Genomic DNA, 10,742 nt, shown 5'->3' with positions numbered 1-10,742 from the left:
AATAATATAATCATGGTTACTTAATCCCTAATCTCCATTAAAATTTCTTACTAATTGGAATTTATAACAAATCGTGCACTAATTAAAATCGAGGGTTAAAAGCACTTTATTTCATATCCCAAAATAATCTCGTCCTTAACTTATGTCGATTAGTTTACGAATAATTCGACGTCCAAATATACGGGGTATAACACGATTTTTTTTAAATACACCTGTTGAAACATACTAAATACAAATTAATAAATACCCTTAAAAATGACTGACATTCACATAAAATAATATTTATAAAAAAGATTCAAAATAGATAGCGGAATCCTGATCGTTAAGTCCAAAACACCGACAACACCAAGCTATCAACTACCAAAAGAACCCACACATCCATCAAGTATTGTTAGTGCATAATTTTGTTCTTTCCAACAAAAAACAGATAACATAAAAAACTAATGCATGGGTGAAGGACTACGATCATCATCAGAAAGTAAAGAATCAACATCGTCAACGTTAGCAGTAGTAAGAGGAGGCACTATGGGTGTCCCAACTGATGGTTTGTCGATAGGAGTATTTGGATGATGTGATGGTGAAGAAATCACCCCGCGTGCCTTCTCAATAAATAAAGGAAGCAAGCGATTAGTCAGTGTAGGAATCAATCGCATCACTAACTCCTCCATATTTTCTGTCCGTGCTGATTGAGAAGTTTAAGGTGGTGCTGATGCTGAAGCATTAAAGCCAGAATTGACACAAAGATTCGGCCCATAATAACTTTGGGCTTGAGATCCAAGACCATATATGTTACACCTCGGAAATTTTTCCGTACTTGTGTGATGAGTAGAACAATGAAGGACTTAAGTGTATGGTGTTTTACTAAGTCGAGAATGGCTAATTTTGCATTTTTGGAAATAATAAAGTTGCAGAAATTTTTTTCACCCAGTGGTCGTATAATGCAATCATCATTATGTCAAAAATCTCAAGATTCTGTTAAGTGTTGAAATGGTTAAAGACGACCCAGTTTACGGCCCGTAAAATGGTTTACGGACCGTAAACCAGGTCGTAAACTGCCATGTCCCTCAGCCAAGACTTCCTGTAAATGGTGAAAATGATTAAAAACGACTTGGAGGACGGCCCGTAAACTGGTTTACGGACCGTAAACCTCAGTCGTAAAGTGCCATGACACTCAGCCAAACCTTCTATTCTTGAATTGCTTAAACACGATCATGGAAGACGGACCGTAAACCACAATACGGTCCGTAAACTGTAATTTACGACCACTGTTCACCCGACGAGAAATCATTAAACATCAGCTTTTGAGTTATTAAAAGGAACTTAGGCCTCATTTTATTTCATTCTTCATTCACACAACTCAAGAACACTCTAGAACTCTCCAAATACTTCCTCCATAAGAATCCAAGAGAATCAAGGAAAAGGCTAAAGATCAACAACACAAAACCTATGAAATCAAGTGCAAGAACACATCAAGGGATCATCTAAGTCAAGTAATTCCCAAGAAGGTGAAACTAGGGTTTTGTTTAAGTGAAGAATTTTAACTCAAGGGTTGTTCAACCACTATCCAAGGTAAGTTTCATGATCATTCTATGTTGTTTGAAGTATTGAAAAGCTTAGACACTTGAAATGTAGAAGAACATAGAAATGGACCATTATTGAGTGAATAGTGCCATAAATGAATGATAGTGGGATTGAATTATGAACGTTGAAGTGCTGTGAATACAAATACGTTATAAATGATGTTTATATCATGAAACAAGCGTTAAACGCATGAAAATGCAAGGACGAGTCATAAGGCTAATTATGAGGGAAATTGGAGGAAAATTGTGGATTTTGCTAAATGTACGTAAACGACGATTGTTGATTTCGATATTGTGAGTAATGCTATGAATGTTGGGAGTTAATATAAAGCATGGGAAAAATAGTATAAACAAGAGAAGCGCTGTCCGACTTCTCTTAGAATTAGCGACGCGTTCTTGTAGTTAGTATGCTAATGTTGATATGAATTCTTTATGAAGGTAACGACGCGATATTGAAGGAGAACGAGTGAGCGATATCTTAGCTAAACGACCAAGGTATGTGAGGCTAGTCCCTTCTTCCTGATGGCATGAATCTTGTAGCACGAAATTCCTATTCTCTTCATGAGTTCTTATAGTCCGAAAGGCTAAGAGTCTAACTCCTTAATGTCTATATAAGATGAGGAATACGATATGATGATGCTAGTATAATGACGATGTTAATTATCGCTTACACTCACCTTATGTACTAGTTCCTTCAAGGTGAGGCAGAGTATCAATAGTTGTTCCATAATGGAATCGGGGGATCACGACCTTACGTCACCCCGATAGAATAAAGTTGATCTTGAGCCTTATGCATGTATTACAATGAGATAAGTATTTTATGATGAGTATATTATTATTATGAGCATTTTATGATAAGCATGACATGAGCATTTCTCACCGTGCCTAGTTGGCCGGGCAGTCACCGCTAAGGTGGGCAGCTATACGGATACACCATGACCTTCGGGCATGGGCAGACACCACTAGTGGGCGGCATGATATGCTACCCCAGACGCGGGAGGCCTGGACGCGGGCTAATATTATTGATTATCACACCGTTCCGACATGGACGGGCAGCTTGCATATGATGCATATATGTTATGAGGATGAGTATGAGTAAGATGTCACACATGATTTCCTTTATGATTATCAGACAGATCCAGATATTTCATGTTGATGTTATCACTATATTGTTGATGTTTTCTTCCATTGTTTATGCTTCTCATACTCAGTACAACATTCGTACTGACATCCTTTCTTCGGACGCTGTGTTCATGCCCACAGGTAGACAGAGAGGAGAGCTTGGCCCAGATCCTCAGTAGCAGTCAGCTGGTTGAAAGCACTCCATTGTCCGGAGGTGCTTAGGATTATCCTTTTGGTATATATATATGCATATTTTGGGCACGACGGAGTCTTGTTCCGTCCATGTATATACAGTGTGTTAGTAGAGGCTCGTAGATACGCTGTGTGGGTTAGATGGTGTCATAAGACATTTTCATATGCATGTATATTATTTTGATGGCCGAAAGGCAATTGTATATAAAGTATTTATGTTTGTTTAATTATGATTTTCCTACAACTGGTATGTAAATTGATAAAAGAATATTAAATGAGCAAGATAAGTAGTAGAGTGAGCGGTGCTCGGTAACTAGCTCCGGGTACCCGTCGCGGCCTCTAGCTGGGTCGTGACAGAAGTGGTATCAGAGCAGTTCGTCCTAGGAAGTGTCTACGAGCCGTGTCTAGTAGATTCTTATTTATGGTGTGTTGCGCGCCACGCTAATAAACAAGAGGCTACAGGGCATTTATGAAAATGACCATCCTTCTTCTCATGAAATCGTGCGATAGAGCCATGCTTAGGATTATGTTATTCCTAAAAGTGCGTTATGGTTTCAGAAAATGCCGCCAAAAGGAAAAGCTACAGCTGCCCAGAAGGGCAAAGCTATGACAAAGAGGCAGGCGGAAAGAGAGCCTCCGGAAAATGTAGAGGAAAGCGAATCGCAAAGTGAGGCCGCGCCCAATGTAGGATAGCAGGGAGGAGCCTCAGCTCCGATTCCTCCACCGGGTGTTTCGGGTCAACAAGTGTCCGAGGCCATCCATTTATTGACACAATTGGTTGCCGCTCAGGCACAACGACAGGATGCGGGTCTAAGGGATCGTTCAGCTAGCACGAGAGCCCGTGACTTTATGGCCTTAAATCCTCCAGAATTCTTTGGGTCAAAGCCAGATGAAGATCCGCAAAATTTTATCGATGAGATGTTGAGGACTTTAGAGATTATCCATGCTTCCGAGACCGAATCCGTGGAGTTGGCTTCTTATAAACTCCGCGATGTGGCAGTGTTATGGTATAAGAATTGGGTGATAACAAGAGGAGAAAATGTTCCACCTCCCGTGTGGCAGGAGTTTGTAGATGCCTTTATTCGTCACTACTTGCCACCCGAAGTCCTCCGAACTAGAGGGGACAAGTTCCTGAATTTAAAGCAAAGGGGTATGAGTGCCCGAGAGTATAGCATGCAATTCAACTCATTGGCTCGATATGCTCCGACTATGGTGGCCGACATGGGAGACATGATCTATAGATTTGTGAGTGGTCTGGGGCCACATTTGTAAAGAGATTGTTTGACGGCCTCCTTGCAAGACGGGATGGATATTTCCCGGATACAGGCCCATGCTCAGAATATCGAGGAACGACAACGACAGCAAAGAAGTGATCGTGATGGTGACAGAAGACAAGGTAAGAGGGCTAGATCTATGGGAGAGAACAGTGAGTATAGAGAGGGATCGAGACAGACACATCCCAGGCACTCAGGTCAGTTCGCGACTAGTGCGCCTCCCAGATTCTCAGACGGAAGGTTCGATCGCTCTTTCCAGTCAGGGCAGGGTCAGAGTTCGAGGGCCCCAAGTTCTCAGTATCAGGGAGATTTTAGTCAGAGGAGACCTCCAGTACCGCGGTGTAGCCAGTGTGGCAAATTACATTCCGGACGGTGTCGTCAGGGTTCAGATGCTTGTTATGCTTGCGGGCAAGTTGGTCACATGATGAGAGATTGCCCCTCAGCGAGAGATAGAGCTGGGACTCAGCCTACAGGTTCAGCAGCGGGTTCTTCTTCAGCACGCCCGACAGCACAGACTCCTCAGACTACAGCAGGTAGAGGCAGAGGTAGAGGGGGAGCATCTACTTCAGGTGCTGTTCAGCCCCGTGTGTATGCTTTAGCTGGGCGACAGGATCTCGAGTCTTCCCCAGATGTTGTCACAGGTACCCTGACTATATTTTCCCGTGATGTATATGCTCTGATTGATCCAGGTTCTACCTTCTCATATATTACCCCGTATATCGCTGATTGTGTTGGGGTGAGACCCGAGCCAATTAAACCTTTCGAAGTATTCACTCCGGTTGGTGATCCTGTAATAGCGAGGCAAGTATATAAGAACTGTGTAGTCATTATACGTGATCGTCAGACAAAGGCTGATTTGATTGAACTTGAGATGATAGATTTTGACGTAATTATGGGTATGGACTAGTTGGCGTCATGCTATGCTAATGTTTGTTGCCGGACAAAGGTAGTTCGATTCAAATTTCTGGGAGAGCCCATACTCGAGTGGAAGGGTAATACAGTTTCCCCAAAGGGTAGGTTTATTTCCTACCTTATGGCGAGAAAGATGATAGCCAAGGGTTATATTTGTCATCTAGTTCGGGTTCATGACACGGAAGCGGAAGTGCCAACTTTCCAGTCTGTCCCGGTAGTGAATGAATTCCCAGATGTGTTTCCCGACGAGTTACCAGGCCTTCCTCTAGAAAGGTAAATCGATTTTGCTATTGATGTAGTACCCAACACCGAGCCTATTTCTATTCCTCCCTATCGAATGGCTCCAACAGAGTTGAAAGAGCTAAAGGCACAGTTGAAAGACTTACTCGAGAAGGGTTTTATTAGACCCAGTTCATCACCGTGGGGAGCACCGGTCTTGTTCGTGCGAAAGAAAGATGGGTCGCTACGAATGTGTATCGATTATAGACAGTTGAACAAGGTGACTGTGAAGAACAGATATCCCCTTCCCAGAATCGACGACTTGTTCGATCAATTACAAGGTGCTAAGTGGTTTTCTAAGATAGACCTAAGATCGGGTTATCATCAAGTGAGGATCAGAGAAGAAGACATTCCCAAGACAGCCTTCAGAACGAGGTACGGCCATTACGAGTTCCGAGTGATGTCGTTTGGGTTGACAAACGCCCCGGCGGTGTTCATGAATTTAATGAATAATGTGTTCAGGCCGTTCTTGGATCTTTTTGTGATAGTGTTTATCGACGATATCCTGGTATATTCTCGCACAGAGTCAGAACATGCAGATCATCTAAGAATTGTTCTTGGCGTTCTTCGAGATCGGGAATTGTATGCAAAGTTTTCGAAGTGCGAGTTTTGGCTAAACTCGGTGGGATTTCTAGGTCATGTTATTTCAGATGATGGTATCCGAGTCGACACTCAGAAAATAGAAGCTGTGAAGACTTGGCCAAGGCCTACGACACCTACGGAAGTTCGTGGTTTTCTTGGGTTAGCAGGATATTACAGGAGATTTGTAGAGGGCTTTTCATCTATTTCAGCCCCATTGACGAAGTTAACTCAGAAGTTGGCTAAATTCCAGTGGAATGATGCCTGTGAGCGTAGTTTCCAAGAGTTGAAAAACAGGTTGACCTCAGCGCCAGTGCTAACACTTCCAGAAGGGTCCGATGGCTATGTCGTATATTGTGATGCCTCCGGTGTGGGAATAGGATGCGTATTGATGCAGCATGGGAGAGTCATTGCATATGCCTCGAGACAGTTGCGAAGGCATGAACAGAATTATCCGACTCATGATCTCGAATTGGCCGCGGTTATCCATGCCTTAAAAATATGGAGGCACTACTTGTATGGTGTACGTGTTGACATCTATACGGATCACAAAAGCCTCCAATATATTTTCAAACAGAAGGAGTTGAACCTGCGGCAAAGGCGATGGTTAGAGTTACTAAAGGATTACGATGTGAACATTCTATATCATCCAGGGAAGGCGAATGTAGTGGCAGATGCACTTAGCCGCCGATCGATGGGTAGTTTATGTGGAGTTCCTTCGGAAAAGCAGGAAATGGTTCGTGAGCTCCATCAACTAGCAAGTCTCGGCATACGTGCGACTGATGCAGGAGATGCAAGTATTAGTATCAATGACCCCACAGTTTCATCATTGAATCTAGAAGTGAAGGAACGGCAATATGAGGATTCCCAGCTAAGCCATTATCGAGATCTAGCTCACGAAAAAGAAAAGTCTCCATTCGAAGTTTCCATAGAAGGGGTCCTTAGATATCGGGGCAGGTTATGTGTACCGGATGTGGCAAACTTACGCCAACGAATTTTAGAGGAAGCACATTATTCCCGGTATTCTATTCATCCAGGTGCAACCAAGATGTACCACGACCTTAAGTTGCTATATTGGTGGGATGGCATGAAGCGAGACATAGCAGGGTTTGTAGCCCAATGTCCAAATTGTCAGCAAGTGAAAGCCGAACATCAAAAGCCAGGAGGTTTATTGCAAGCAATGGAAATTCCTACGTGGAAATGGGAAGAAATTAATATGGATTTTGTGGTAGGATTACCCCGTACGCGAGGGAAGTATGATTCTATATGGGCGATCGTGGACAGGCTCACAAAAGCAGCTCATTTTCTCCCCGTCAGGACTACGTATTCAGCGGAAGACTATGCTAAATTGTATCTCAAGGAGATTGTACGACTTCATGGTATTCCTTTGGCCATTATCACGGATAGAGGGGCGCAGTTCACGGCCAAGTTCTGGAAGTCCTTTCAAGAAGGTCTAGGTACTCGAGTTAAGCTCAGTACGGCGTTCCACCCACAGACCGACGGGTAAGCCGAGCGCACTATTCAGACCTTAGAAGATATGCTACGAGCATGTGTGCTGGACTTCGGTGGTAGTTGGGATGAGCATTTGCCACTTATTGAATTTGCCTATAATAACAGCTATCATTCCAGTATCCAAATGGCCCCGTATGAAGCCGTATATGGAAGAAAATGCAGATCTCCAATTGGATGGTTTGAAACCGGAGAAGTACAATTGATAGGCCCTGACTTGGTCCAACAAGCAGTTGAAAAGGTTAAAGTGATTCGAGACCGACTGTTAACAGCTCAAAGTCGCCAAAAGTCTTATGCGGACAACCACCGACGGGAGTTAGAATTTCAAGCTAATGATTGGGTATTCCTGAAAGTTTCACCAATGAAGGGAGTAATGAGGTTCGGCAAAAAGGGGAAATTGAGTCCAAGATACATTGGACCTTATCGAATCATCCGCAAGGTGGGAAGAGTAGCCTATGAGTTGGACTTGCCTTCAGAGCTCGAATCTGTACACCCAGTATTCCATGTTTCGATGCTCCGCAAGTGTATTGGAGACCCCACGAGGGTTGTTCCGATTGATGATGTACAAGTGACAGAGAAGTTGATATACGAAGAAGTGCCCATTGCTATTTTGGATAGACAAGTGCGAAGGCTTCGGAATAAAAAGGTTGCTTTAGTCAAAGTGCTATGGCGGAACAATAATCGGGAAGAAATGACTTGGGAAGCGGAGGAAAAGATGAAATCTATGTACCCCCATTTGTTCCAATCCCCAGAAGAGATTCAAGATGAGACGTCGATAATATGAGGTATGAATGTTTTAATTTTATGTTTTTGGTCGTGTGTGGCCATAAATGTGTTGATATTGTGATATAGCCCAGTGAGGCGATGATATTATGGGTCGATGTGGTAAATTGGTAGTGCCAAAGTACAAAGGGAAATCTGGAAATTTTTTTCTAGAATCCCCGAGTATCGAACATTCGAGGACGAATGTTCCAAAAGGGGGGAAGAATGTTACACCTCGGAAATTTTTCCGTACTTGTGTGATGAGTAGAACAATGAAGGACTTGAGTGTATGGTGTTTTACTAAGTCGAGAATGACTAATTTTGCATTTTTGGAAATAATAAAGTTGCAGAATTTTTTTTCACCCAGTGGTTGTATATGGCACTATACGGCCCGTAAAGTGATTTACGGACCGTATAGTGCAATCGTCATTACGTCAAAAATCTCAAGATTCTGTTAAGTGTTGAAATGGTTAAAGACGACCCAGTTTACGGCCCGTAAACTGGTTTACGGACCGTAAACCAGGTCGTAAACTGCCATGTCCCTCAGCCAAGACTTCCTGTAAATGGTGAAAATGATTAAAAACGACTTGGAGGACGGCCCGTAAACTGGTTTACGGACCGTAAACCTCAGTCGTAAAGTGCCATGACACTCAGCCAAACCTTCTATTCTTGAATTGCTTAAACACGATCATGGAAGACGGACCGTAAACCACAATACGGTCCGTAAACTGCAATTTACGACCACTGTTCACCCGACGAGAAATCATTAAACATCAGCTTTTGAGTTATTAAAAGGAACTTAGGCCTCATTTTATTTCATTCTTCATTCATACAACTCAAGAACACTCTAGAACTCTCCAAATACTTCTTCCATAAGAATCCAAGAGAATCAAGGAAAAAGCTAAAGATCAACAACACAAAACCTATGAAATCAAGTGCAAGAACACATCAAGGGATCATCTAAGTCAAGTAATTCCCAAGAAGGTGAAACTAGGGTTTTGTTTAAGTGAAGAATTTCAACTCAAGGGTTGTTCAACCACTATCCAAGGTAAGTTTCATGATCATTCTATGTTGTTTGAAGTATTGAAAAGCTTAGACACTTGAAATGTAGAAGAACATAGAAATGGACCATTATTGAGTGAATAGTGCCATAAATGAATGATAGTGGGATTGAATTATGAATGTTGAAGTGTTGTGAATACAAATACGTTATAAATGATGTTTATATCATGAAACAAGCGTTAAACGCATGAAAATGCAAGGACGAGTCATAAGGCTAATTATGAGGGAAATTGGAGGAAAATGGTGGATTTTGCTAAATGTACGTAAACGACGATTGTTGATTTCGATATTGTGAGTAATGCTATGAATGTTGGGAGTTAATATAAAGCATGGGAAAAATAGTATAAACAAGAGAAGCGCTGTCCGACTTCTCTTAGAATTAGCGACGCGTTCTTGTAGTTAGTATGCTAATGTTGATATGAATTCTTTATGAAGGTAACGACGCGATATTGAAGGAGAAAGAGTGAGCGATATCTTAGCTAAACGACCAAGGTATGTGAGGCTAGTCCCTTCTTCCTGATGGCATGAATCTTGTAGCACAAAATTCTTATTCTCTTCATGAGTTCTTATAGTCCGAAAGGCTAAGAGTCTAACTCCTTAATGTCTATATAAGATGAGGAATACGATATGATGATGCTAGTATAATGACGATGTTAATTATCGCTTACACTCACCTTATGTACTAGTTCCTTCAAGGTGAGGCAGAGTATCAATAGTTGTTCCATAATGGAATCGGGGGATCACGACCTTACGTCACCCCGATAGAATAAAGTTGATCTTGAGCCTTATGCATGTATTACAATGAGATAAGTATTTTATGATGAGTATATTATTATTATGAGCATTTTATGATAAGCATGACATGAGCATTTCACACCGTGCCTAGTTGGCCGGGCAGTCACCGCCAAGGCGGGCAGCTATACGGATACACCATGACCTTCGGGCATGGGCAGACACCACTAGTGGGCGGCATGAGATGGTACCCCAGACGCGGGAGGCCTGGACGCGGGCTAATATTATTGATTATCACACCGTTCCGACATGGACGGGCAGCTTGCATATGATGCATATATGTTATGAGGATGAGTATGAGTAAGATGGCACGCATGATTTCCTTTATGATTATCAGACAGATCCAAATATTTCATGTTGATGTTATCACTATATTGTTGATGTTTTCTTCCATTGTTTATGCTTCTCATACTCAGTACAACATTCGTACTGACGTCTTTTCTTCGGACGCTGTGTTCATGCCCACAGGTAGACAGAGAGGAGAGCTTGGCCCAGATCCTCAATAGCAGTCAGCTGGTTGAAAGCACTCCATTGTCCGGAGGTGCTTAGGATTATCCTTTTGGTATATATATATGCATATTTTGGGCACGATGGAGTCTTGTTCCGTCCATGTATATACAGTGTGTTAGTAGAGGCTCGTAGATACGCAGTGTGGGTTAGATGGTCTCACAAGACGTTT

At 42.4% G+C, this 10,742-nt stretch overlaps 1 pseudogene; it reads right to left on the bottom strand.

Moving 5' to 3' along the window:
• Positions 1–440: 440 nt before the first annotated feature.
• Positions 441–10,742, bottom strand: part of LOC132601553 (uncharacterized) — a 66,728-nt pseudogene continuing 56,426 nt past the window's right edge.

The sequence above is a fragment of the Lycium barbarum genome, chromosome 7 (assembly GCF_019175385.1).
Source record: "Lycium barbarum isolate Lr01 chromosome 7, ASM1917538v2, whole genome shotgun sequence".
Taxonomy (NCBI): Eukaryota; Viridiplantae; Streptophyta; class Magnoliopsida; order Solanales; family Solanaceae; genus Lycium; species Lycium barbarum.
This window is presented reverse-complemented; position numbering and strand designations above follow the sequence as displayed.